The following is an 18,884-nucleotide window of genomic DNA, read 5'->3' on the forward strand; positions in this document are numbered from 1 at the left end:
CTAAACGATCCTCATCATGCAGAAATTGATGATTTAATATAGTCAATGACAGACGATTCCATTTGTACTAGATAAAGTGTCTGCGGTTTGTATCAATCATAATAGAGTTATTATTGAGCATAAAAGAAAAGCATGTTTAATATCATTAATTCCAGATATGTCGCTTTCCACATCTGGCATTCATCCATAGACCAGAACCACTCCAGGCTATCATTCCTGCCTCTGTGCTGGCGACTCCAGTGTTTTTTGTAATTTCAAAATGTTTTTCAGCACCTCCAGCTAGGCGCAATAACAGTTTACAGATTACCTATGTCATCACATTTTGACAAACTTCTCAATCTGATGTGACCTTCATCTTCAGCCATCTGCTTGCCTTTGTTTCTGCTCTTTTTTGATAAACCTTCACAGCTTAAAGCTGTAGTAGTTTGTTCCACACGCTGTACTTCTAGGTCAACATTTCACCTGTGTAAATCCAGAAACACAGACTGCAGTGTAAAGATGGTGACCTGGGTTCAGGTCCCCAGGTACCTGACCCACCCTCACCCCCTTAGTTATATTTTTCATCATTCATGTCAAATGCATTTTGATTGTATGGAGGGGGAAGCACACGATCAGAAAAGAGAAGGCATAAGTGGGCACTGGAATGAGGAAAGGGGGAGAAAGAATAATCAGTGAAGCTGAAAAGTTGGGAAAAGCAGGGGGAAATGTAATTTCTATATTTTTCTTATCTGCAAACAATGTAACAATGGGAGAGGCACATAAATAAGAAGGAAGCAGAGTCCCTAACTTTCTTTTAGGTAACATTATAGTTACCTAAAATAAATACTGTTTCTTCTTTATTTTGAAAACTATATGTTGAAACAACCAAAAATGTCCAAGCATCAAATATTGTGTATCAAATTTTTAGAAAAGAAAAAAACTCATTCAGAAAGAAATCTTCTCTCCTATTTAAATTACTTTTACTAACAACTGCACTCTAGGTTGCAAAACACTTCTTTTTTAAAAAAATAATCGATTTGGAGACAATTTTTAAATGTATTTGATATGATTTGGCTCTGTGTCCCTACCCAAATCTCACCTTGAATTCTAATAATCCCCACATGTCAAGGGTGGGATCAGGTGAAGATAATTGAATCATCGGTGGTTTCCTCCATGCTGTTCTCTTAATAGTGAGTGAGTTCTCACAAGAACTAATGGTTTTATAAGGGGTTTCCCCCTTTGCCTGGCTTTCATTCTCTCTCCTGCCACCCTGTGAAGAGATGCCTTCTGCCATGATTATAAGTTTCCTGAGGTCTCCCTGGCCATGCAGAACTGCGAGTCAATTAAACCTGTTTTCTTTATAAATTACCCAGTCTCAGGTATTTCTTCATAGCAGCATAATGGACTAATACAGTTTTTATTTAACAAATATTTATTGTGTACCTACTATGTGCTGACACTATTTAAGCACTGAGAATACATCAGTGAACAAAGCAGACAAAAATTCCTGTCCTCATAATGCTTACATTATTATACTGATTACTAATGTAAAAGAAATTGTGAGAAGTTAGACAGTTATAAACAGAACACTTAAAAAATTAAAGACAACCAGCACAAAACAACGATGCCCTCTCTTACCACTCCTATTCAACATAGTATTGGAAGTTCTGGCCAGGGCAATCAGGCAAGAGAAAGAAATAAAGGGTATTCAAATGGGAAGAGAGGAAGTCAAACCATCTGTTTGCAGATGACATGATCCTATATCTATAAAACCCCATCATCTCAGCTTAAATGCAAATTAAGCTGATAAGCAACTTCAGCAAAGTCTCAGGATACAAAATCAATCTGCAAAAATTAGAAGCATTCCTATACACCAACAATAAACAAGCAAAGAGCCAAATCATAAATGAACTTCCATTCACAATTGCTAGAAAGAGAATAAAATACCTAGGAATACAGCTAACAAGGGAAATGAAGGACCTCTTCAAAGAGAACTACAAACCACTGGTCAAGGAAATCAAAGAGGACACAAACAAATGGAAAAACATTCCATGCTCATAGATAGAAATAATCAACACCGTGAAAATGGCCATACTGCCCATTCTACAGAATGGGAGAACATTTTTGCAATCTATACAACAGACAAAGGTCTAATATCCAGAATCTACAAGGAACTTAAACAAATTAAAAAAAAAACATTTAAAAGTGGGCAAAGGGCATGAAGAGACACTTCTCAAGAAGACATTTATGTGACCAAAAACATATGAAAAAAAGCTCAACATCACTGATCATTAGATAAATGCAAATTAAAACCACAGTGATTTGCCATCTCATGCCAGTCAGAATGGTGATTATTAAAAAGTCAAAAAACAACAGATGCTGGCAAGGCTGTGGAGAAGTAGGAATGCTTTCACACTATCGATGGGAGTGTAAATTAGTTCACCATTGTGGAAGACAGTGTTGTACTTCCTCAAAGACTTAGAACCAGAAATACCATTTGACCCAGCAATCCCATTACTGCATATACACCCAAAAGAATATATATCATTCTATTATAAAAATACATGCATGCATATGTTCACTGCAGCACTATTCCCAATAGCAAAGACATGAGATCAACCCACACGCCTTTCAATCATAGGCTGGATTTTAAAAAGAAAATGTGTCACATATACACCATGGAATACTATGCAGCCATAAAAAGGAGAAAGATATGTCCTTTGCAGGAACATGGATGGAGCTGGAAGCCATTATCCTCAGCAAACTAATGCAGGAACAGAAAACCAAACACTGCATGTTCTCACTTATAAGTGGGAGCTGAACAATTAGAACACATGGACACAGAAAAGGGAACAACAGATTGGCTGGCAAGATCTCTGAATAGGAGCAGCTCTAGTCTGCAGCTCCCATCAAGATCAACCCAGAAGGCAAGTGATCTCTGCATTTCCAACTAAGGTACCCAGCTCATCTCACTGGGACTGGCCAGAGAGTGGGTGCAGCCAAAGGGCGAGCCAGAGCAGGGTGGAGTGTCACCTCACTCAGGAAGTGCAAGGGGTCAGGGAACTCCCTCCCCTAGCCAAGGGAAGCTGTAAAGAACTGTGCCATGAGGAACAGTGCATCCCGGCCCAGATACTATGATTTTCCCATGGTCTTCACAACCCACAGAGCAGGAGATTCCCTTGGGTGCCTACACCACCAGGGCCTGGGTTTCAAGCGCAAAACTGGGCACGTGTTTGGGCAGACACTGAGCTAGCTGCAGGAGTTTTTTTTCATACTCCAGTGACAGTGGCAGCCGGAACGTCAGCAAGACAGATCCGTTCACTTCCCTGGAAAGGGGGTGGAAGCCAGGGAGCCAAGTGGCCTAGCTCAGTGGATCCCATCCCAATGGAGCCCAGCAAGCTAAGATCCACTGGCTTGAAGCTCTCGTTGCCAGCACAGCAGTCTGAAGTCAACCTGGGATGCTCAAGCTTGGTGAGGGGAGGGTTGTCTGGCATTACTGAGGCTTGAGTAGGCAGTTTTCCCCTCACAGTGTAAAAAGACACCAGGAAGTTCAAACTGGGTGGAGCCCACTGCAGCTGGAAAAGCCACTATAGCCAGACTGCCTCTCTAGATTCCTCCTCTCTGGGCAGGGCATCTCTGAAAGAAAGGCAGCAGCCCCAGTCAGGGGCTTATAGATCAAACTCCCATCTCCCTGGGACAGAGCAGCTGGCGGAAGGGGTGGCTGTGGGTGCAGCTTAAATATTCCTGCCTGCCAGCTCTGAAGAGAGCAGTGGATCTCCCAGCACAGCATTCAAGCTCTGCTAAGGGACAGACTGTCTCCTCAAGTGGGTCCCTGACCCCCATGCCTCCTGACTGGGAGACACCTCCCTGCAGGAGTTGACAGACACCTCATACAGTAGAGCTCCTGCTGGCATCTGGCTGGTGCCCTTCTGGGATGAAGCTTTCAGAGGAAGGAACAGGCAGCAGGGTGTCCTGCAGCCTCCACTGGTGATACCCAGGCAAACAGGGCCAGAGTGGACCTCCAGCAAACTCCAACAGACCTGCAGCTTAGGGCCCTGACTGTTAGAAGGAAAACTAACAAACAGAAAAGAATTACATCAACATCAACAAAAAGGCATCCACACAGAAACCCCATCTGAAGGTCACCAACATCAAAGACCAAAGGTAGATAAATCCAAGAACATAAGGAAAAAACAGTGCAAAAAAGGCTGAATATTCCAGAAACCAGAATGCCTCTTCTCCTTCAAAAAATCACAACTCCTTGCCAGCAAGGGAACAAACTGGGTGAAGAATGAGTTTGACAAATTGACAGAAGTAGGCTTCAGAAGGTGGGTAATAGCAAACTCCTCCAAGCTAAAGGAGCATGTTCTAACCCAATCCAAGGAAGCCTTGAAAAAAAGGCTAGGGGAATTGCTAACTAGAATAACCAGTTTAGAGAAGGACATAAATGACCTGATGGAGCTGAAAAACAGCACAAGAACTTCATGAAGCATACACCATTATCAATAGCCAAATTGATCAAGTGAAAGAAAGGATATCAGAGATTGAGGATCAACTTAATGAAATAAAGTGTGAAGACAAGATTAGAGAAAAAAGAATAAAAAGGAATGAACAAAACTTTCAAGAAATACGGGACTATGTGAAAACACCAAACCTAAATTTGATTGGTGTACCTGAAAGTGACGGGGAGAATGGAACCACGCTGGAAAACACTCTTCAGGATATTATCCAGAAGAACTTCCCCAACCTAGCAAGACAGGCCAACATTCAAATTCAGGAAATACAGAGAACACCACAAAGATACTCCTCAAGAAGAGCATCCCCAAGACACATAATTTTCAGATTCACCAAGGTTGAAATGAAGGAAAAAATGTTAAGGGCAGCGAGAGAGAAAGGTCGGGTTACCCACAAAGCTTAAATATACCCACAGTCTGATGGGATATAGCCCATCAGACTAACGGAAGATCTCTCTGCAGAAACCCTACAAACCAGAAAAGAGTGGGGGCCAATATTCAACATTCTTAAAGAAAATAATTTTCAATCTAGAATTTCATATTCAGCCAAACTAAACTTCATAAGCGAAGGAGAAATAAAATCCTTTACAGACAAGCAAACACTGATATTTTATCACCACCAGGCCTGCCTTACAAGAGCCCCTGAAGGAGGTACTAAATATGGAAAGGAAAAACTGGTACCAGCCACTGCAAAAACATACCAAATTGTAGAGACCAACAACATGATGAAGAAACTGCATCAACTAATGGGCAAAATAACCAGCTAGCATCATAATGACAGGATCAAATTCACACACAACAATATTGACCTTAAATGTAAATGGGCTAAATACCCCAATTAAAAGCCACAGACTAGCAAATTGGATAAAGAGTCAAGACCCATCGGTGTGCTGTACTCAGGAGACCAATCACACGTGCAAAGACATACATAGGATCAAATAGAGGGATGGAGGAATATTTACCAATCAAATGGAAATCAAAAAAAAGCAGGGGTTGCATTCCTAGTCTCTGATAAAACAGACTTTAAACCAACAAAGATTTAAAAAGACAAAGAAGGGCATTACATGATGGTAAGGGGATCAATGCAACAAGAAGAGCTAACTATCCTAAATATATATGTACCCAATACAGGAGCACCCAGATTCATAAAGCAAGTTCTTAGAGACCTACAAAGAGAGTTAGACTACCACACAATAATAGTGGGAGACTTTAACACCCCAATGTCAATATTAGACAGATCAACAAGACAAAAAATTAACAAGGATATTCAGGACTTGAACTCAGCTCTGGACCAAGTGGACCTAATAGACATCTACAGAACTCTCCACCCTAAATCAACAGAATATACATTCTTCTCAGTACCTCATTGCTATTATTCTAAAATTGACAACATAATTGGAAAAAAAACACTCTTCAGCAAATGCAAAAGAATGGAAATCATAACAAACTGTCTCTCAGACCACAGTGCAATCAAATTAGAACTCAGCATTAAGAAACTGATTCAAAACCACACAAGTACATGGAAACTGAACAACCTGCTTCTGAATGACACTACTGGGCAAATAAAGAAATTAACGCAGAAATAAATAAGTTCTTTGAAACCAATGAGAACAAAGACACAAGGTACAAGAATCTCTGGGACACAGCTAAAGCAGTGTTTAGGGGGAAATTTATAGCACTAAATGCCCACAGGAGAAAGTGGGAAAGATCTAAAATGGACACTCTAACATCACAATTAAAAGAACTAGAAAAGCAAGAGCAAACACATTCAAAAGCTAGCAGAAAACAAGAAATAACTAAGATCAGAGCAGAACTGAAGGAGATAGAGACATGAAAAACCCTTCAAAAAAATCAATGAATCCAGGAGCTGGTTTTTGGAAAAGATTAACACAGTAGATAGACCACTAGCCAGACTAATAAAGAAGAAAAGAGAGAAGAATCAAATAGACACAATGAAAAATGATAAAGGGGATATCACCACTGATCCCACAGAAATACAAACTACCATCAGAAAATACTATAAACACCTCTATGCAAATAAACTAGAAAATCTAGAAGAAACGGATAAATTCCTGGACACATGCACCCTCCCAAGGCTAAACCAGGAAGAGGTCGAATCCCTGAATAGACCAATAACAAGTTCTGAAACTGAGGCAGTAATTAGTAGCCTACCATCCAAAAAAAAGCCCAGGACCAGACAGATTCACAGTCAAATTCTACCACAGGTACAAAGAGGAGTGGGTACCATTCCTTCTAAAACTATTCCAAACAATAGAAAGAGAGGGACTTTTCCCTGACCCATTTTGAGTCCAGAATCATCCTAATACCAAAATGTGGCAGAGACACAACAACAAAAAAAGAAAATTTCAGGCCAATATCCCTGATGAACATCAATGGGAAAATCCTCAATAAAATACTGGCAAACCAAATCCAGCAGCACATCAAAAAGCTTATCCACTGCAATGAAGTTGGCTTCATCCCTGGGATGCAAGGCTGGCTCAACATACACAAGTCAATAAACGTAATCCATCACATAAACAGAACCAAAGACAAAAACCACATGATTATGTCAATAGATGCAGAAAAGGCCTGTGATAAAATTCAACACCCCTTCATGATAAAAACTCTCAATAAACAAGATAGTGATGGAACATGTCTCAAAATAATAGGAGCTATTTATGTCAAACCCACAGCCAATATCATACTGAATAGGCAAAAGCTGGAAGCATTCCCTTTGAGAACTGGCACAAGACAAGGATGCCTTCTCTCACCACTCCTATTCAACATAGTGTTGGAAGTTCTGGCCAGGGCAATCAGGCAAGAGAAAGAAATAAAGGGTATTCAAATAGGAAAAGAGGAAATCAAATTGTCTCTGTTTGCAGATGACATGATTGTATATTTGGAAAACCCCATCATCTCAGCCCAAAATCTCCTTAAGCTGATAAGCAACTTCAGCAAAGTCTCAGGATACAAAATCAGTGTGCAAAAATCGCAAGCATATATATATTGGCATATATACCTATACACCAATAACAGAGAGCCAAATTATGAGTGAACTCCCATTCACAATTGCTACAAAGAGAATAAAATACCTAGAAACACAACTTACAAGGGATGTGAAGGACCTCTTCAAGAACTACAAACCACTGCTCAAGGAAATAAGAGAGGACAGGAACAAATGGAAAAATATTCCAAGTTCATGGAGAGAAAGAATTAATATCTTGAAAAAGGTCATACTGCCCAAAGTAATTTATAGATTCAATGCTATCCCCATCAAGCTACCATTGACTTTCTTCACAGAATTAGAGCAAACTACTTTAAATTTCATATGGAATCAAAAAAGAGTCCATATAGCCAAGACAATCCTAAACAAAAAGAACAAAGCTGGAAGCATCATGCTACCTGACTTCAAACTGTACTACAAGGCTACAGTAACCAAAACAGCACTGTTTTGGTACAGTACTGGTACCAAAACAGATATATAGAACAATGAAACAGAACAAAGGCCTCAGAAATAATGCCACACATCTACAACCATCTGATCTTTGACAAACCTGATAGAAACAAGCAATGGGGAAAGGATTCCCTATTTAATAAATGGTGTTGAGAAAACTGGCTAGCCATCTGCAGAAAACTGAAACTGGACCCCTTCCTTAGACCTTATACAAAAATTAACTCAAGATGGATTAAAGACTTAAACCTAAGACCTATAGCCATAAAAACCCTAAAAGAAAAGCTAGGCAATATCATTCAGGACATAGGCATGGGCAAAGGCTTCATGACTAAAATGCCAAAAGCAATGGCATCAAAAACCAAAATTGACAAATGGGATCTGATTAAACTAAAGAGCTTCTGCGCAGCAAAAGAAACTATCATCAGAGTGAACAGGCAACCTCAAGAATGGGAGAAAAATTTTGCAATCTATCCACTTGTAAAAGGGCTAATATCCAGAATCTACAAAGAACTTCAACAAATTCACAAGAAAAAAACAACCCATCAAAAAGTGAGTGAAGGATATGAACAGACACTTCTCAAAAGAAGACATTTATGCAGCCAAGAAAAATATGAAAAAAAGCTCATCATCACTGGTCATTAGGGAAATGCAAAGCAAGCCACAATGAGATACTATCTCATGCCAGTTAGAATGGCAATAATTTAAAAGTCAGGAAACAACAGATGCTGGAGAGGATGTGTTGAAATAGTAATGCTTTTACACTGTTGGTGGGAATATAAATTAGTTCAACCATTGTGGATGTCAGTGTGACAATTCCTCAAGGATCTAGAACCAGAAATACCATTTGACCCAGCAATCCCATTACTGGGTATATTCCCAAAGGATTATAAATCATTCTGCTATAAAGACATATGCACACATATGTTTACTGCAGCACTATTCACAATAGCAGAGACTTGGAACCGACTCAAACACCCATCAATGACAGACTGGATAAAGAAAATGTGGCACATATACACCATGGAATACTATGCAGCCATAAAAAAGGATGAGTTCATGTCCTTTGCAGGGACATGGATGAAGCTGGAAACCATCATTCTCAGCAAACTATCACAAGGACAGAAAACCAAACACTGCATGTTCTCACTCATACATGGGAGTTGAACAATAAGAATGCATGGACACAGGGAGGGGAACATCATACACCAGGGCCTGTCAGGGTGTGGGGGGCTAGGGGAGGGATAGCATTAGGAGAAATACCTAATCTAGATGATGGGTTGATGGGTGCAGCAAACCAGCATGGCACGTGTATACCTATGTAACAAACCTGCACGTTCTGCACACGTAACCCAGAACTTAAAGTATAAAAAAAAAAAAAAAGAAAGAAAGAAAAGGGAACAGCACATACTGGGGCCCGTCGGCAGGTGGGGGCGTTATGAGGGGAGGGAAAGCATCAGGAAAAATAGCTAATGCATGCTGGGCTTAATACCTAGGTGATGGGTTGATAGTTGCAGCAAACCACCATGGCACACATTTACCTATGTAACAAGCCTGCATGTCCTGCACATGCATCCTGGGACTTAAAATTAAATTAAATTAAAAAATAAAAATTAAGAACAACATCAAAATAACAGACCTCAGGAAGTATAAACAAAAATCAAGATCTCTCTCTGCTGTAGGAGGTGCTAGATGGTAGGTATGTGTAAGCTGCGAAGTAGAAAAATGTCATTGCTCCTAGATGCGTTTAGTGTAATGTTTATGCTTATCAACACTAACATATTTCTTTACCCTCCTCTTGTTTTATTTGCTGGGGTACAGTAAAAGAGATTAACACTGTTTCAGAGACAAAGGGCAAGTTTTCAACTTTAGTTCTTATTGCCTCATCATGTTACTTTAGTTATCACTGCTTCAACATGATTGTTATCCAAGACAAAGCACAAAATCTCCAGAAATAATCACCCTTTGTTCATTATGGAGCAACTGGCAAATCATGTGAGTAAACATATAGCTTTTCAACTGTTTTGCTGAAAAATATTGGTGACATTTAAGTTGTAAATATTAAAGTATTTAGGGGAAATTTTAACAGATTAGTCAAATCAGATGTAAGAACGCAAATTTTATGAAATGTCTTCTGTAATAGCAAAACATTCAGAGTCAGATTTTTAGTGCTCTGGGCCTGGCTCCATCATTTTCTAATTAAGTGACAAGCTCTCCAATCCTGAGATTTCATATTTTCAAAGTAGGAGAAGATATATATCTGTTTTACTTATTGAACAGGTTACATTAAGAGTGATTCTTAAAAGTATTTCACAACCAAAAAAACCCTATGTTATGATCTATTCAAATTTCATTTCATAAATGAGAAAGGCTCAGAAAACAGGAGATTTACTCAGGTTTACTCAAAGATAGTCTTTTAATAAACGGAACCAAAGTTAAGTTATCATTCTCAATTTCTTTTTCTTTAATGGATACATAGTAGGTGTACATATTTATGTGGGACATGAGATGTTTTGATATAGGCATAAAATGTGTAATAATCTCATCATGATAAACGGGATATACATTACCTCAAGCATTTATAATTTCTATGTGTTACAGACATTCTAATTATACTCTTATAGTTATTTTTAAATGTATAATACTTTTTTTACTGCAATCACCCTTTTGTGCTATCAAATACTAGATGTTATTCATTCTCTCTCACTATATTTTTATGCCCATTGACTATTCCCACTCCCCAACTACCTCACTTTCCTTCCCAGACTCTGGTAACCATCATTCAATTGTTTTACTTTTTAGCTCCCACAAATGAGTGAGAACATTCCAAGTTTATTTTTCTTTGCCTGGCTTTTTTCACTCAAAATAATGCTCTCTAGTTCCATCCGTGTTATTGCAAATGACAAGATCGCATTCTTTTTATGGCTGAATAGTACTCCATTGTGTATCTGACCACATTTTCTTTATCCATTCATCTGTTAATAGACACTTTGGTTGCTTCCAAATTTTAACTGTTGTGAATAGTACTGAAATAAACATGGGAGTGCAGATATCTCTTTGATATCCTGATTGCCTTCCTTTTGGGTATTTATCTAGCAGTGGAATTTCCGAATCATATGGTAGTTCTATTTTTAGATTTTTGAGGAATCTCCAGACTGCTCTCCATAGTAGTTGTACTAATTTACATTCCCAAGAACAGTGTACAAGTGTTCCTTTTTCTCCACTTCCTCACCAATTTATTTCCTGGTTTTGGGATAAAAATCTGTTTTAACTGGGGTGAGATGATATCTCATTGTAGTTTTGACTTGCATTTCTCTGATGATCAGTGATGTTGAGCACCTTTACATATATCTGATTGCCATTTATAAGTCTCCTTTTGAGAAATGTCTACTCAGATCTTTGTCCCTTTTTTAATCAGATTATTTTATTTTTCCTATTGAGTTGTTTGAGTTCCCTATGTATTCTGGTTATTAATCCTATTTCAAATGGATAGTTTGCAAATATCTTCTCCCATTCTGTGGGTTGCTTCTTCACTTTGTTGATTGTTTCCTATGCTGTGCATAAGCTTTTTAATTTGATATGAACCTGTTTCTCCATTTTTGTTTTCATTGCCTGTGCTTGTGGGGGATTACTCAAGAAACTTTTGTTCAATTCAATATCCTGGAGAGTTTCCCCAATGTTTTTTGTTTATTTGTTTGTTTGTTTGTTTGTTTGGTAGTTTCATAGTTTGAGGTCTTAGATTAGGTCTTACTCTATTTTGACTTGATTTTTGTATATGGAAAGAGATGAGGGCCTATTTTAATTCTTCTGCATATGTATATCCAGGTTTTTCGGCACAGTTTATTGAAGGGACTATTCTTTCCTCATTGTATGTTCTTGGCACCTTTGTTAAAAAGGAGTTCACTATAGATATATACATTCATTTCTAGGTTCTCTAATCTGTTCCTTTGGTCTGTGTGCCTATTTTTATGCCAGTACCATGCTGTTTTGGTTGCAATAGTTCTGTATTATAATTGAAGTAAGAAACTGTGATCCCTCCAGTTTTGTTTTGTTTTATTTTGTTTGTTTGTTTGTTTGTTTTTGCTCTGGATGGCTTTGGCTATTCTGAGTCTTTTGTGGTTCCAAATAAATGTTAGGATTTTTTTTCTATTTCTTTGAAGAGTGTCATTGGTGTTTTGATAAGAATTGTGTTGAATCTGTAAATTACTTTGGGTAGTATAGACATTTTAACAATATTGATTCTTCCAATCCATGAACATGGATTATCTTTCCATTTTTTGTATCCTCTTCAAATCCTTGCATTCAGTGTTTTATAGCTTTCATCATAGAAATCTTTCACTTCCTTGGTTAAGTTTATTCTTAGGCATTTTATTTTATTTGTAAATGTAAATTTTGTTCTATTGTAAATGATATTATTTTCTTGATTTGTTTTTCAGATTATTCATTTTGGCATATAGAAATGCGAACAATTTTTGTATGTTGATGTTGTATCCTGCAACTTTACTGATTTTGTTTATCAGTTCTAATAGTTTTTTTGGTGGAGGCTTTAGATTTTTTCAAATATAAGATAATATCATCCACAAACAAGGATAATTTGACATCTTCCTTTCCAATTTGGATATGCTTTGTTTCCTTCTCTTGTATGATTGCTGTAGCAATTCTCAACTTCTGTCTAGTAACCTTCTTCTCCTCCATGAGATAATATAGTAAAAATGCTTTGAAAACTATAACATGCATAAAGTGTATGGTATTATAATAATAGAGCAAAATGATGTGATCTTTCTACATCTAAGTTTTTTCTTTTCTCAAAAAAAAAGCATTACCGAATATCTCACAATGAATTTCTGCTAAGAATTAAGAGAAAATTTATGCAAGAACCCTTCTGACAGCAATGATTTCACATTTTATATAAAATGTATATGCATATAAGATTAAAGTCCATCAATGATCATCATATTAACAGATCATGCCAAGTTTGACACCTTACCAAACCTGGGTGACAGAGCGAGACTCTGTCTCCAAAAAAAAAAAAAAAAAAACAAGAATAGGGCAGACGTGGTGGCTCACGCCTGTAATCCCAACACTATGGGAGGCTGAGGCAGGTGGATCACCTGAGGTCAGAAGTTGAAGACCAGCTTGGCCAACATGGTGAAACCCCGTCTCTACTGAAAATACAAATATTAGCTGGACATAGTGGCGTGAACCTGTAGTCTCAGCTACTCGGTAGGCTGAGGCAGGAGAATCGCTTGAACCCGGGAGGCAGTTTTGTCTTTAGAGATTTATCTTGACGTATAAAATTACTGATAAAAAAATACTGATTAGAAAGTATTGATGAAATAACCAATATTAGAATTATACTTTAATTTTTAAAATTAAGGATTAAAATTTTAAAAATTAAGGATAATTCTAAAATATATTTTATCATTAAATTTTTTGTTGCGTATGGATGCAAGCTATGACTTCTTAGAATACTCTGATTCTCTTCTCATTTCTGTGCCTGTGTTTATAATACCCCTTTCTCTTGGAACTCCTTTCCTGTTTCTCTTCTATTTAAATACTGCATTACCTTCAAGTCCCAAATTAAATCCAAATACAACAACAGATATTTCCCTGAACATTTCCCTGTATACTTCAGGCTCATGCGTCTTGGATTTTTTCTTAATTCTAAAAGCAAGAATAGGCTGGGTGCGGTGGCTCACGCCTGTAATCCCAGCACTTTGAGAGGCCTAGGCAGGTGGATTATGAGGTCAGGAGATCGAGACCATCCTGGCTAACATGGTGAAACCCTGTCTCTACTAAAAATACAAAAAATTAGCCGGGGGTGGTGGCGGGAGCCTGTAGTCCCAGCTACTCAGGAGGCTGAGGCAGGAGAATGGCGTGAATCCGGAAGACGGAGCTTGCAGTGAGCCGAGATGGCACCACCACACTCCAGCCTGGGTGACAGAGCGAGACTCTGTCTCAAAAAAAAAAAAGACTAGGGCAGGCGTGGTGGCTCACGCCTGTAATCCCAGCACTTTGGGAGGCTGAGGCAGGTGGATCACCTGAGGTCAGGAGTTCAAGACCAGCCTGGCCAACATGGTGAAACCCTGTCTCTACTGAAAATACAAAAATTAGCTGGACATAGTGGCATGAACTTGTAGTCTCAGCTACTCGGTAGGCTGAGGCAGGAGAATCGCTTGAACCCATGAGGCGGAGGTTGCAGTGAGCCGAGATCACGCCACTGCACTCTAGCCTGGGAAACAGAACAAGACTCTGTCTTAAAATAAAATAAAATAAAATAAAATAAAATAAAATAAAATAAAATAAAGCAAGAATACTCTGTACTACATCATCTGGGAACAGTCATTAATTCACTACACATATATTTAGTGCCCTGCTTGTGTCAGAAACTGTTAGGCACCAAAGCTACTAAGAGGATAACGTGAGAGTGGTATTCCACCTTATCTAGTAAAGGAAGAAGAATTATGCATGTACTTTGACTCAGAAGAGTTTTTAAAATATATCATTTAATTCTCATGGCTTCTCAGTGTGGTAAAATTATCAGCCTCATTTCGTAGGTTAGAAAACCGAGGCATTAGAAGTCTGAGTAGCTAGCCCAAAGATTTCAGAAAGAGTACATCTTCCTAATCATTCTAGATATATACACCTCATCTCCATAACTACACTGATGCCCATCTCTCTGGGGCACTGATGCTCCATTCTCTCTGAGAATTTGGGAACCTTTCTAAAAACGTTTTCTGTTCTTTGACTTGCTGGTAAAAAGTATATATTCACTGAAATATTTATTGACTGATTGCAGAGCTTTGGCTTGACTCAACTCTTAGTACAAAGCTGGATGGTTGTTTTTTCAAATATTGTATAAGACAGTTGGAATAATTTTCCATATTATAAATAATGATATAAAAATCATTTAATAGTTTAAGACCTTCATAATGCTGAAGGAAAATGCTGTAGATAAGAAAACTAAAAAATAATACATTAACCAAATCTAGGCCCTTTTATCTGTAATAAGGCTATAAAAATATAAAACTATAAGATCATTTTGTAACTACACAGATCTAAGAGGTCGAATTCACTGACATCCTATCTTATCTATATACCAAAAGATCAGAAAATGTTCAGCCCTTCAAGCAATGTGCATTCTAAGTAAAACAGTAATTTAGAGTATGTTTGTGTACTGTCTTAAAAACACACACACAATCACCAAGGGCAAAATCTCTCCTTCGGATCTCTATGAATAATCTGAACTCCAACTTTGTGCTCTCTTCAAATTAAAAAAAATAAATAAACAACTTCACTTAAGACCTTCCAAGAGAAAAGCAAATCCAAAATGTGGTTCTTTAGCCTGTATTAATACATTACATGTATATATTCACATATAAACATATGTATTGTTAGCAAGCAAAAATAACAGAAGTCTTTTGAATGTTGCAATATCATTCTAGAGATTCAAAGAAAAAATTTCTAAAGGAAGAGAAAAACTGTGGTTATGGAATATCTGGCTGTAATAAATATACTTAAGAAATTTTCCCGTAAACCATGTCATTTTCCTGGAAATTAAATTTTTATTCCTGCCTGATCTCTGAATACGTCAGCATTAAATATTTTATTTTCACACTGAAAATAAACGTTATGTCTCTAAAACATTAGTTACAGTACAATTTAAAGGTAGAGGTATGTAAAATTAGAAGGGAAAAGTAATATTATTAACTATGTAGCTATTTCTAATCACATATTAAAAATATCATTTAAAAATGCCTATCCCCAGATTCATTACCCTATGGATCCAGTTCTCCTTTGTCAAGATCAGCGTGCACATTGTGGCTTTAAATGGCTAGGTTCTTTGGCAGAAAATTACATACAGTCTCCCCTGGTCTATTCCCCTGAGCTTGTGGTCATAGTGACTACAGATGAGGTTCCAGTATTCGGGCTGCCTAATTTGAACTCCTGGCTCTATCACTCATTAGCTGTGTGACTTAGCATGAGTTACTAAATGTCTCCAAACATCAAGTCTCTGATCTTAAAATAAAGCCAAGTAATTCATGTCTTATGAACTTGCCATAAATATCAAATGAGATAATGTACACTTAATACCATGCCTGACACAAAAATAATGGTCAAGAAATGTTAGCTATTATTACTACTATGATTAGCCAATAAAAGCTTATCAGTCAAATCAATATGCCATTAAAGTTTATATTCTTCAAATGCAAAGGCATGTGATACTTAGCTTTGTGTTCTTGATACATGGAATGTGCACTGAATGACAGGCTAAATGGACGAATGAGTGAAGCAACAAATGCATTATACAAGACAACCCAAAGGCATATAGCCAAATTGTCAACCAATTAAGTAAATTTAGTCAACTTATCAATTCAGTGAAAATAATCATCTAACTAGATGGTTATTTGATTGAATTGATTGAATTGAAATTCCTGGGCTAATTCTGTTCAGTATAGCAAAGCCTGAACTAATATTTAAAGAAACGGCAACAAAAAGAGACTTGGGAAAAGAAAATGTGGTATATAAATGATAAGTAAAGCAAACATAATTACATAGAGCTGAAGAAAGAGATGAGATGAATATTACCTATTGCGAGAGTAGGGAGATTGGAGAATATAGACAAAGAGAATTTGGCGAAAGTATGATGTAGAGAAGGCAGAGGATTAGAAAGTAAAACTCACTGTTTTTTATAAAAATAACATTAGAAAGTTAAATATATTGCCTTGGAAGAATTACAAAAAGCATTCCAAAACCAAGCAGACATAATGTCAAAGCAGCCATGTACTTGTTCCTAGAAAAGATTCCTCCACTTTAAGCCTTATTGGAATCACATTATGCATTAAACCCACACACACACACACACACACTTCTTGGTTGAGCTGATTAAAATTTTAAAATAATTCTTAAAATTACTGAAACCATATGTCTCAAAGATATTAACAAACAAAGCATTGACAATAACAACAAATCTAACAAGTACTCCTTAAAGCATTTTGTGTCTGGAATACTATGAATTAGCAATAGGCTAATGTCCATGTTTCTAATTGCAACTCTGGCACAGATCTGATTATAGTGACAACTACTACTCACTTATTGTATTAATTTTTCCAAGGTCATCTATCCAGCAGACCACTATCACAGATAATTTCACTTCTGTGAATTTGTTTCTTGTCACAGGCACATCAGATGAAAAGAAAAACGAGTTAACAGTCAGCACTTAGAGGTTGTTGAAGTGGCAGAAGGTTCAGTTCCTTTAGAACAATGAGTCTGGCTTGATGTTGTATGATTGTAAGGTAAAATACTATCTTACCTGAAAGAGGCTTTGTCTATAGCTGAAAGGAAATAGCATGTCTATTCCTGAAAGTGAAATATGGATCTGCAATTTCATGACAAAGTGGACCATTAGTCATCAAATATATTCAGAGTTATTTTAAAATTATTTTTGTACTGTCTTATAAAATATATTATATACCCTGCCCTCTAGAGTTCTTCTTCCCCCTCCCCACAAACACTCCATATACATGCCAAAATGATGCTCTGCAGTTGGGATCTGTTATCCTTGGTGCTATTGAATCTGCAATGTGTTTGATGGAAAGTTGTCACATTCTTCATGCTGAATGGTATGAATGAATCATCAACAGTATGGTACTGGAAGGTAGCCAGTCCACACAGATAGAAGTACCACTTATCACAACCCAATTCCATCAAGATGAAAGTATGTAGAAAATAGATGCTAACAAGACACCTAAACTTGGTTGAATAGTGAGCAGGCTGAAGTAGACGAGGTAGAAGAAATGCTCTAAAGAATCAGCGAGAAAATAACATCTAGGAAGACATCCTGGATACCCAGACCTTGGTAGTATGGATCTTTTTGAGCCAATGTTTCAGGTCAACATGGCAAAAGAACAAATAGCAAGTATACTTGAGGAAGGAGCTGCAAGTGCAAAGGAAAATTTTTATTGTAATTGCAGGTCTCAAGTTCCATCTTGATCAATCCCTCCAGCATTCTTCTCAGAATCATTGTCAATGCCATCCTCTGTGATAAAAGCTAAAAATGTGCAGCATCATATCTGACCAAGTTGTCATTAACCTTGATTACTTTGAGGCAAAGCACTAGAAACTATAACTGTAGAAAAAATTAATTCAGAAATCTAAATAATAAATGTAGAAGAACAATTTTTTTTCAAATAATTTGCTCCTTAAATGAATAAGAACAGATCTCCATATTTTCATTTGCAACAAAACAAATTAAACTTCTGGCTTTAATCTTCCTCCAAGTCAAGAATATCTTATAAAACTGATAGAACCAGAAAGGCTCTACATTGGGCTCCATAGGAGAGCTCACAGTCATCCTTGCTTGAACTCATACCACTCAAAGTGTTCCCACTGTATGTGCTCCTCCTTTCCTTTCTACCTCAAAAAAATTACTACATCAACTGGCTGCCCCTCACCAAGCATCTTAAGATGCTGAACTCATACCACAAATGAAATTTAAGCTATCCTTGACTCCTCCTATCAACCAGAAACACATGTGTTCTTATTTGTGACAAATTACCAAAGACTATGTAAGTCTGTGGACTCTGGGCATTTTCAGCACACTGATTTGGTGTTCTCCAAACTAAATTCCAAAACTCACAGTTAAAATTCCAGTTTAATTTTGTTCAACAATTTTTTTATCTACCTTATCTTATTACTCTGCCTACAACCCCACCCATTGCCTTCTATAACATTTCCCCATACATTTCTCCCTATTTGTGCCATGCCATTTTTTCCAGGAGAGAACCCGTATATATTCATTGCTTGTTTCTATTATTATAACTTCAACTTGTATGTCAGTTTTTTGAGTAAAGAAATTAAGTCTGTCTTTTTTATTATTGCTTCCCCAGCACCTAAGCTTATGCCTGGTGTCTTAGTTTGGGCTGCTATAACAAACTACC

Source organism: Gorilla gorilla, chromosome 11 (assembly GCF_029281585.2).
Source record: "Gorilla gorilla gorilla isolate KB3781 chromosome 11, NHGRI_mGorGor1-v2.1_pri, whole genome shotgun sequence".
NCBI lineage: Eukaryota > Metazoa > Chordata > Mammalia > Primates > Hominidae > Gorilla > Gorilla gorilla.